Genomic DNA, 12,028 nt, shown 5'->3' on the forward strand with positions numbered 1-12,028 from the left:
AAAATTAATCATTTAATATTTAATTTTTTATAAAAAATAATTAATTAAAACAAATAATATTTTAAAATATTAAATTTTTAAAACAAAATAAAATTATCTTAAAGATTTTAATATTTTAAAATAAATTTTTTTAGTTACAAAAATTCTTTTATTTTGTGACAAACAAATAATTTGTTACAAACAATATTGAATTTTGTGACAAATTAATTTTTTGTTACAAAATAATTAGAGTTTTTGAAACAAATAGATATTTTGTTACAAAATATTTTAAACTTTTGCAACAACTTCATCTTTTGTTATAAAATATTATAAAATTTTACAACAAATATCGTTTCGTTACAAAAGCCAATATAATTTGTAACAAAAAACTCAAATCGTTACAGAATAACAAAATATTTCATAACAAATTATATTGTTGTTATAAAATATTATTATTATGTAACAATCACTAATTTTTGTTACAAAAAAATTTTTTTGTAACAATTTTAAATTTGTTACAAAGTTGTTGTTACAAATGTACAAAACACAATTTCTACCAAAATTCTCATAACAAATATACTTGACTTTTTTCTCTTTATGCTTTTACACTCATAAAGTTCCGTAATGATGTTTATGTCAAAATACAAGATAAGAACATTACAATAATTATCTTAATAAAAATCCAAACCTGAAAAGAAAAAATTCCAAAGCAACACACCATCTAAATTTAACAAAACAGTGAAGCACTTGAACAAGTTTATGTTATTGCAAAAGTATATAGTGATGCAGAGAGTTTGGAAATAGAGAAGTATAGTAAGAATGGAAAAATAAAACTGAATTAAGTAAAATTGACAATGAGGAAAAAATGCTAGTGGATTACAATGAGTATTAGAACTATCACAAACGAAGAAGGCTGAAAACCCAAAATAGTGGAGTATATGTATCATCTAATACAAAAAGTTATGCAAGCATGCGTGATAATAGAGTCGCTGTTGGCAGTGTTTTGTATTATGAAAAAGTTGTGGACATAATTGAAATGAATTATAGCTGTCATTTCATAGTGGTATTGTTCAAATGTGTTTGGGCTGATACCACTACCAGTAGAGGCATCAAACTAGACCACTTGGGGCTTACCAGAGTTAATTTCTCTCGTCCGATACACACTGGTGTTCGAGAAGAAGATGAACCATACATATTGATCTCAGAAGCTCAGCTTGTATACTATGTGGATGATGAAGTAGCTAAGGAATGGAGTGTTGTGGTTCATGTGAAACCACGAGATTTGTATGGCATGAGAGAAGAGAATGAAGAAGCTGAAGTTGGTTTTTCTCCACAACCAGTGTTGAACATGTCAGCGAAAGGTGATATTGGATTTACAGTTGACAAGGGAGGATGATATAAGAAGACCCTACAGAAAATGCTTCAGAGAATATCGATGATGTTGCGTAATGCTTATATGAAGAATTTTAACATAATTTAAAAAGGATATTTGTGTCATGAACTAAATTAAATAAACTCAACGTTGTACGTTGTTTTCTTTGGTTACAAAAAATTTGGTGTATCTTCGATTTGCAGTTAAGTATTTATTATATTGTGAATTTTCATGAGTAAAAGGAGATTTTTCATTTCTTTCAACGAGTTTTTTCATCAAAAGTTAGTTTACGTTAAATTTTTAATGTTGTTTCAATTGTTGTTGTTCTTAATGTTGCAGTTTTGATAATCTTGATATCTAATATTCAATATCAATTCCAATAGTGTTACGCTTTTTAAAACATTAGCGAATATAACATGACAGTGAAACAGGACAAATAAAAACTGAGGACTTTTCATCATCCTCTGCAAGCACAACATTCGCTACAAAGCTTCTGTCTAACAAATTTGCCCAAACTACTAACAAGGCAAATGGTAATTGTCAATAATTTGCGTTTAGTTGTAAAATTGTCTTAGCATATTGTCGTCCATTTTTTTCTAAGTCAGTATCTAATGACTTGGGAGTTCTCAGTTTCTTCTGGGTATACTTATTTTGTTGTATGCATGTTGATATTTTTAGTATTACCTAAATATTCTGGAGAAAGAGTCCCTGACAGCCTAGATGGGGAAGAGTCTGATTCAGAAGACAATTTAGATGATATCTCTTCTGTTTGAATTGACAGATCCATGCAGTTTGATCTCAATAAGGTTCCGGAAGAAGACAATGAAACTTTAGAAGACCAACAAAGAGAAGATGATATACATGTTAAGAAAAGGTGGTTTAATCTGAACAAAAAGCCATGGTATGGAGATAAAATATCAGATCCTGTAAAACGTGAAGCCCAAAGATTCTTGACAGAGTATTTTTCGCTAGGTCAATACGATGTTGAAGAGAAATTTTGATCTTCTATTATAAGAGTTACGTTGATTCCTTAATTTAATGATTTGGGTCGCAGTTTCACATGTTTATCTACTTTTAGAGTTTCTTGATTTAGGTTTAGTAAGGTATAATTTCAAAGAGGAGTAACTTTGATTTATGCTCGTTAGAACTTTATTTTAACTTTATAAATTTAGAGTATGACTTTATTTTCTTCTTTTACATTTATGTTTGAATGCAAATTTAAATGACAATAAAGTAAACAAGGAAATCTTATTGGTAAATTTGGTCACATGAGTTAATATATATAGCTTATTTAACTTGTGAACCTTTTTACGTAAAACAAATCTAGAAAAAGTGTTACGAGTTTAACTAACAATGATTTAAACATATGTAGCATAAAATAGTAGTGTTAACTTAACTAGATTATACTCAGAGGGTTATTACTAAACAAAATATTGTAATATGTGGTAATACGTCTTTTCCGGCGGTTGGAAGAAAACTGCCGGAAAATGTAAAACGATAACTCACCCGACGGTACATATAACCGCGGTTCTAGGAAAATCGCTGCTAAATGCAAGGCTGATTGTAGCCCCAACCCCTAACTGCCGCGATATGCACCGCAGGTTGTCATTTTGCGGCAATTTTTTTAAACCGCCACAAAATTTCCGCTGCTATCTGCTGGAATTGTTGTAGTGAAGCCGTCGATTTTATTAGATTTTTGAAAAATTGACCCGTTTAAAAGCGACGACTAAAATCCTCGATTTTACCATCGATTTTTAATATTAACGACGGCTATGCCGTTGATTTTAACGATGTTTTTTGTAGTGTTTATTAATGTTCAGATCTTTCATAATTAAAAATGACTATTTACTCTTGGATAATTTCTTATACTTGAAACATTTAATGAAGTAAAAATATAATCCGACTGATTGATACATCACTATTTTATGATTCATATTGTGTTTAATTGTGTGGTTTTATCAAATCTTTACCCACTAATTCATATGATAAGCATGTATTTACAATTCCTTCCCAAAATCACTCCATGGTTGAAAACTTGCTTCCCAGAGACTTTTAATTATGTATTTTAATTCTCCTTTATCCCATTCGATTCCGTGATTTGTGTGTTAAGTGTTTCAGGCTTCATAGGGCATGAATGGCTTGGAAATTGGAGAGGAGGCTTGCAAAAATGGAAGGTTCACGAGAAACTAAGGAGATGACCAGCGAGCGCATGGCCCACGCGAACGCGTGGATTGGAGTTTGCACACATGACGCGAACGCGTGAACGACGCGGACGCGTGACAAGGAAAATCGCTGCCTGAGGCGAACGCGTGGACGACGCGTACGCGTGACCTGCGCGATCTGCAAAAATAACAGAATACGCTGGGGGCGATTTTGGGCCGCTTTTGACCCAGTTTTTGGCCCAGAAACACATAGTAAACCTAGGGAATATGCAGAGACTCAAGAGGATCCACACACATTCAGATTCATCACATTAGGATTGCTTTTAGTTTTAGATATGAGTTTTGAGAGTTGCATTACATTGATAGTTTATGTTTTTGCTTGGAATTTTTGGATGCTGAAAGTCATACCTCCGTTGAAGACATTATTTTAGTTTGTTTCCTTATTCCTTTATTTTTAATTAGTTACTCATTGACTCTATTCAATTAAGTATGTTACATTTTGAATTTATTAATATATGAAGTTATTTTTATTTTAATTAATTTTAATTCTCTATTTTATTCTAATCAATTATGTCTTCTCATATTTTTATCATTATTAATTTCATGTCAATGGAGTAGAATCTATACTTGACATGAGGGTTGATTAAGAGGTGATACTTGAGTTGGGATGCTCAAGTGCTTGGTTAAACTGGACGTTGTTGGCTAATTCTATACCTACTAACACTAGACCTCCCCAAGGGAGAGGGCTAGGATCTGAGGGTAAGAGTTAGTTCAATCACCATATCTTTCCTCATTTAGTAAGGGAAAATCGAGTGAGAACAACAACCTTTTTGGACTCATACTCCCAGTATTTTATTTCTAAAATTTGTGACAACCCTTTTTAAATTGGTGAGGCAGATCTTAGCTGGTTAAGGGCTATATGTGCAATGCTGTCTCTTAATTGAAATCTCTAAATTGGTTAACTTCTGCCACACATCAATATTTGGCGCCGTTGCCGGGGAGTTGCAATAGTGTGCTAAATTATTAATTAGTGTATATATTTTATTTTATTTGCATATTTTATTTTTATTTCTGTTACCATGAGTTACATGTCTTTCTCATTGAATGACGCGTTCACTGCCTGATCCGAGTTTAGTCCCATTTGATCCTGAAATTGAAAGAACTCTTTCATATATTATACGAACTCGACGTTGGTTAGCCTTCGAGGGTGGTGAAGTGGTTATTAGCAATTCAACAGTCTCATCTGAGGGCGAATCTGAACCGCCATCTGAGAGCAAAACAAGCTCATTTACTACTGATCCAGTTGATTTACGTGCAGGAAACATGGCAGCACCTAAGAGGATTACTCTCCAGGAGGTAGGAGCCCCAGATTTTACACTGCAGCCGTATCAAGTGCATCACCCAAATGCAGCTGCAGATTTTGAACTCAAAACCGCACTGATCAACTTGATGCCCAAGTTTCATGGCTTACCTGTTCAAGAGCCTATCAAGCACCTTAGGGATTTCCAGATAGCCTGTTCTACTGTTAGGCATCATGGTGCAGATGAAACTTCTATTCTGTTAACCGCTTTTCTGTTTTCTCTTGAGGGAAAAGCGAGGGAGTGGTACTACTCCCAACCTGAAGCAACTGTTACCAACTGGGATACACTCAGAAGAGAATTTTTGAAAAAATACATCCTAGCTGAAGTCACAGATAAACTGAGAAAAGAGATCTCTTGCATTGTTCAAGGTGAATCAGAGACTCTCTTTGAATATTGGGAGCGCTTCAACAATCTCCTGGATGCATGTTCCCATCACATGATTGGTAAACTAGTATTGATCAGCTACTTCACCCAAGGTATGAACCCCCAGGATAAGACCACACTGGAAGGTGCCAGTAATGGTTCACTGAAAAAGTACAAAACCGCGAATGAAGCATGGAAACTGATCAACGACTTAGCTGAGTCCACTAGGAATCACAGACAGAGGCGCAACCCCAAAGCTGTTGCAGAGATTTCCACTAGCAAAGAAACTACTGCTCTAACACAGAGTATATGTGAAATGACCAACCTACTTAAACAGATGCAGTTGAATCAACAACAAGCACAACAAGCTCAGCCTTCACCACAACAGAGCCAACAGTTAGTTCCACAAAGAGTATGCGGGATCTGTGCTGATTATAGTCATTATACTGATGAATGCCCAAAACTCCAGGAAGACAACACTGTGGCAGCCACTCACAACTTCTATGATTGCCCAAATCAAGGATAAAATCAACAAGGTGGCAACTACAATCAAGGTGGCAACAATAGCCATGGATGGCAGGATAATTCCAACCAAGGCTGGAGAGATAATTCTAACCATGGCTGGAGGGATAACTTTAACAGAGGAGGCAGAGACAATAATGGAAACCAGAGGTGGAATAATAATAACAACAACCGACAGCAGAATCAGAACCAACCTTACAGAGCACCTCACCTAAGACAATCACAAGGACCCCAGCAAACCCAACAACAAGTTTCTCAGACTGCTTATTCTAGTTCCTCATCAAATGACGAGATGCTCCGTTCTCTTGCACAAGGACAACAAGACATGCATGCTCAGCTCAACTCTAGTCTGAATGGCTTAACTGCCACTTTACAAGCTCTCGTCTCCCGTATGGATTCCTCACTTAATTCCACACATCAAATTTTAAGATCTAATGGAATTCCTTCTCAACCACTGCCTAATCCCAAGGGTAGCATCAATGTCATCACTCTAAGGTCCGGAACCACATTACAGGAGAGGAACCATGAGGAGCCAAGCCAACAAGAGAACGTGCCAACAGAGGATGTGGTGGAAGTAGAAGAAGCTACAGAAGAAGAGGACGTACAAGACATAGTTGAAGAAGAAGAAGCTCAACCACAGAATGAAGCACCAAGGGATGCTGAAGCTACAAATCGCGCCCCTCCTGTTCCATTTCCACAACTTGCAAGGAAGCCCAGAAAACAAATGGAACTTGACCCCAAAATGGTAGAAATATTCAAAAAGGTCGAGGTAACTGTTCCCCTTTTTTATGTTATTCAACAGGTACCTAAATACGCAAAGTTTCTAAAAGATTTGTGCATACATAAAGATAAAATTAATGAATTAGAAACTATTCCTTTAGGTAGTTCTATATCTGCTTTAATTTGGAAATATACCTGAAAAATGTAGTGATCCAGGTCCATGTATGGTTAGCTGTACCATTGGAGGTGTGATATTTTCTGACTATATGTGCAATTTAGGAGCATGTGTTAGCATAATGCCTTTGTCTATATATGATACTTTGAGGCTCCCTCCCCTAAAAAGGTCGGCAGCTCATTTTGTGTTAGCAGATAAAAGCATTATTACAGTAGTTGAAATTGCTGAAGATGTACTAGTGAGCATTAAGGGGCTCACGTTTCCCATTGATTTCTATATCCTGGAAATGCCCCCTAATAACTCAGGAAGACCATCATCAATCCTGCTTGGAAGACCATTCCTGAAAACTTCAAAGTTCAAGCTGGATGCATTCTCAGGAACTTACTCTTTTGAGATAGATGGCAGAACAGTGAGTTTCAGTTTAAATGAAGCTATGAAGCATCCTCCGAAAGATCATTCTATCTTCCAATGGGACATTATTGATGAAATTGTAGCTGAAGTTTACCAGGAAGAATTAGAAAAAAAGTACATAGAGCAAGGTCCAAGTGTGGGGACACTTTCTGAAAACCATGAGAAGACTTTACCATTATCACCAGCCCCGGATGATCCAGAGGCTAGCTATGAGCAGAAATTAGAGTTAAAGCCCCTTCCTCCACACCTCAAGTATGTTTACCTTGAGGACAAGCAGAAGTTCCCAGTCATCATTGCAAGGGAACTCACTTCTCAACAAGAAGAACAACTACTCAGAGTGCTGAGAAAATATAAGAAAGCAATTGGATGGAGCTTGGCGGACATAGTAGGCATTAGCCCTCAAGTTTGTGAACACAGAATATTCTTAGAAGAGGGAGCAAAGCCTGTCCATTAGCCTCAAAGAAGATTGACTCCCACCATCTTAGAAGTTGTCAAGAAAGAAGTAACCAGACTACTTGAAGCAGATATCATTTACCCCATCTCAGACAGTGAATGGGTCAGCCCAGTATAAGTAGTGCCCAAGAAGTCTGGAGTCACAACAATAAGGAATGAGCATGGAGAGCTTCTGACAACTAGAGTGCAGAAGTCATGGAGAGTTTGCATTGACTATAGGCGTCTCAACCAAGCCACTCGCAAGGATCATTACCCCTTGCCATTCATTGATCAAATGCTTGATCGCCTGTCAGGTAAATCTCATTATTGTTTCTTAGATGGTTATACATGCTACTTTCAAATTCATATAGCTCCTGAAGATCAGGAAAAGACTACTTTTACATGTCCCTTTGGAACTTATGCTTATAAGAGAATGCCCTTTGGCTTGTGCAATGCACCGGCTACCTTCCAAAGATGCATGATGAGTCTTTTCTCTGATCTTATTGAGAACTGTATGGAGATTTTTATGGATGATTTCAGCATATATGGTGATTCATTTAGCCTTTGCTTGGATATTTTATCTAGAGTGTTAGATGTGGATGTTATTTCTAGTTTACCTTACCCCTCCTCCGTGAGGGAAGTCCGTTCGTTCCTTGGCCACGCAGGTTTTTACAGGAGATTCATTAAGGACTTCAGTAAGGTAGCATTACCTTTATCCAGATTGCTGCAGAAGGAAATTGAGTTTGAGTTTAGTGAAAGCTGTATGCAAGCTTTTGATAAGCTGAAAACCGCCTTGACTCACAATTGTGAGAGGACCAGACTGGAGCCAGCCGTTTGAAATTATGTGTGATGCTTCTAACCATGCAGTAGGAGCAGCGCTGGCTCAGCGCGAAGGTAAGGACCCTTTTGTAATTGCTTATGCATCTAAGACTTTAGATGCTGCTCAGTCTAATTACACTACTACTGAAAAAGAGCTCCTTGCTATTGTTTTTGCTCTGGATAAATTCTGAGCCTACCTACTTGGTACTAAGGTAGTAGTGTACTCAGACCATGCAGCTCTAAAATATTTATTAGCTAAAAAGGAGTCCAAATCAAGGCTAATACGTTGGATACTGCTGTTACAAGAATTTGATTTAGAAATTAAGGACAGGAGTGGTAACCAGAATTTAGTGGCAGACTACCTGAGTCGCCTTGAGCACGTTAAGGGTGACTCCACTCCTATAAATGATAATTTCCCATTTGATAGCTTACAAGCAGTATCTAAAGTAGTTCCTTGATATGCACCTGTAGCTAATTATCTAGTTAGCCACACTTTTCCTCCAAATTTTACTAAGCACCAGAGAGACAAGCTGAAAAGCGAGTCCAAATATTATATATGGGATGATCCATATTTATGGAGGTGTAGTGCTGACCAAGTAATTAGACGGTGTGTGTCTAAATCAGAATTCCAGTCCATTTTAGAGGCCTGCCATTCATCTGAGAGTGGAGAACATTTTGGCCCTCAAAGAACAGCTAGAAAAATTTTAGACTCTGGATTCTGGTGACCTACTCTTTTTAAAGATGCTGCTGAATTTTGTAAATCTTGTTCCCCATGCCAAAAGTTTGGTAATATATCCAAGAGGGATGAGATGCCTCAACAGCTTATGCTTTTCTGTGAAATTTTTTATGTTTGGGGCATCGACTTCATGGGTCCATTTCCAAATTCTAATGGTTACTCTTATATACTGTTAGCCTTAGATTATGTTTCTAGGTGGGTGGAAGCAATTCCTACCCATACTGATGATGCTAACACTGTTGTTTCCTTTGTTAGAAACCATATTATTTGTCGCTTTGGATCACCACGAGCGATCGTGAGCGATCAAGGCACCCATTTTTGTAACAAGAGACTAACAGGATTACTGAAAAAGCATAGGATAATTCACAAAGTAGCGATAGCTTATCATCCACAGACCAATGGGCAAGCAGAAGTCTTTAACAGAGAGATTAAATGTATTCTAGAGAAGATCGTAAAACCTCACAGGAAGGACTGGAGTGCCAGGCTACAAGATGCACTCTGGGCATATAGAACAGCGTACAAGACACCCATTGGGATGAGCTCCTTCCGCTTGGTATACGGTAAGGCTTGCCACCTCCCCGTAGAGGTGGAACACAAGGCTTTATGGGCTGTGAAGGAGTGCAACATGAATCTTATGAAAGCTGGTGCTGAAAGAAAGCTGCAACTAGCTGAACTAGAAACCCTCCGTCTAGAAGCATATGACAACTCCAGGCGTTACAAGGAGAAAATGAAGGCTGTCCATGACAACCACATAAAAAGAAAAGAATTCAGACTAGGGGAGTTAGTTCTACTATATAACTCCAGACTGAGGCTCATGCCAGGTAAACTGAGATCAAGATGGGAAGGTCCATACAGAGTAGAAAAGGTAGAGCCATACGGAGTTTTCCACCTGCGTCATCCTGTTAACTCCAAATTTCTTAAGGTTAATGGATATCGCCTAAAGCTTTACCATGGTGAGAAGATGAAGAATCAAAAGGAACTAGAGATCTTCCTCTTGGAAGATCCACCAAGAGAAGCTGAATGAGCCTAACGAGCGTCCAACTTAAGGACGTAAAAGCAAAGTGCTAGGTGGGAGACAACCCACCATGGTATGATTGTTCCGTTTCAGTCTTAGTTTTATTTTTTTATGATGTTAATGACTCTTCTCATCATCCCTGCATTTAGCTGCATACAGTTTGCATGTGCATTTTGCATAATAGTTTTTCATTTAAAAACAAAAAAAAAAACAAAAAGAGCACGCAACGGGGCAGCGTCGCTGACGCGTCCGCGTCACCAGTGCGTTATGAAGAAAAGAAAGTTGAACGGCGAGTCACGCGAAAGCGTGGCTGGAGGCGTGCCTTAGGCACGAACATGCCCACGCGTCCGCGTCACCCACGCGGCTGCGTCGTTTGCGAAATAGCCTCCCCACGCGTCCGTGTCACCCACGCGAACGCGTGGCCTTGTAAAAATCGACGTAAATAGGTGTATGACAGCATGTTGCGATGGAGCTGGGCTGGACTGATGCTAGAAGCACCAGCTACATCACGTGACCGCGTGCCCCATACGGCCGCGTCATTTTCAAAACATCACCATTCACGCGATCGCGTCAACCACGCGATCGCGTCACCTTAAAATTTGGCAAATAGAGTTTGAAACAGAGAGTCGTGCGAATGCGTGGCTGCTCTCGCGCCATTTGCATAATTCAGGTCATGCGACCGCGTGACCCACGCGTCCGCGTCGCATATAGCGCACAGAATATCCAGATCAGCCAAAATATCTTATCTTTTCTTCTCCCAAATCCTTATTTTTCTTTTCCTTTGTTATTTCTTTCTTCCCCCTTCTTCCTTCTCTATTCATTCTCACTTTTTACCTTCTCCATTCTTATTTTTCACACCCATCATCAAGGTTCTTTTCTTTCTTTCTTTACTTTTTTACTTTCCCTTATCAATTTTATTTATGTTTTACATTTTTCTTTTCACATTCATTATCTATATTTTCCCTTATTTTTCTTTCTTTCTATCCCTTTTTATTGGTGTTAAAAATTTATTTCGATCTTTCTTTTGCATCTTTTGCTTGTGGATTATCATGAAATTATTTGACAATTATATATTACTTTTCATAAGGGTTGCTTGCATGTTCACATTTCCTACTTTCAACAACATTTTCAATTTTTCATCATGCATGCCAAGTGTTTGTGAAAAAGCCCGTGTGGCATTGCACATTATTTTAATTTATTCTATTCCACTACTTTAATGCCTGCTTTTCACAAAACCCCTTTTATATTTTATTAATTAAAATATAATTGTCCATACAAACATATTGTTAGTTTGAATGATGTGGTAATCTAACTTGGATATTGAATGCTTGATCTATGATACTCATGCCTTTGCCGGCATGCTAATAAACATCTTGCATTTAATTGCCATCACATGCATTTACTATCTTACCTTTGATGAACTTTTCACATGTAGTCTAGACCATGTGTTAACGACATCCCTCTTTACCGTGCATTGATTACCACTCATCATATTCGCTCCTTTGCTCGAACCCTTCACTTTACACATTACTTTCTCTTCTCTTTTTCAGGATGGCCACCAAGAAAGGAAAAGAGAAAGCTATTTCCAAACCACCAGCAAGGAGAGGAACAAAAAGAGCATTAGTGGCTGAGCCATCTTCAACAGCAGTAAAGCCCTCAATAAAAAAGAATTAAGAAGATCATCAAGGTCGATGAAAAAGAAAAAGCTTTTCCAGCAAAGGACACTGCGCGGTTTCCTAACTGCTACTGTGAGCAAATGTTCCCCATCCTGGCAGAGAGGAATTACAACAATGAATATCTTCTCATCCTCCCAAACCACATTGCTGACTTTGTTGAGTCGCAAATTGAATGAAGACAATGGGAATTCCTACGGAGACAGCCATGATAGGTTAATCTCTCATGGGTAGTAGAATTCTACTCCAACTTTTACATACCAATCATGCAGTCTGTCTATGTCCGTC

The sequence above is a fragment of the Arachis ipaensis genome, chromosome B04 (assembly GCF_000816755.2).
Source record: "Arachis ipaensis cultivar K30076 chromosome B04, Araip1.1, whole genome shotgun sequence".
In the NCBI taxonomy this organism is placed as follows: domain Eukaryota; kingdom Viridiplantae; phylum Streptophyta; class Magnoliopsida; order Fabales; family Fabaceae; genus Arachis; species Arachis ipaensis.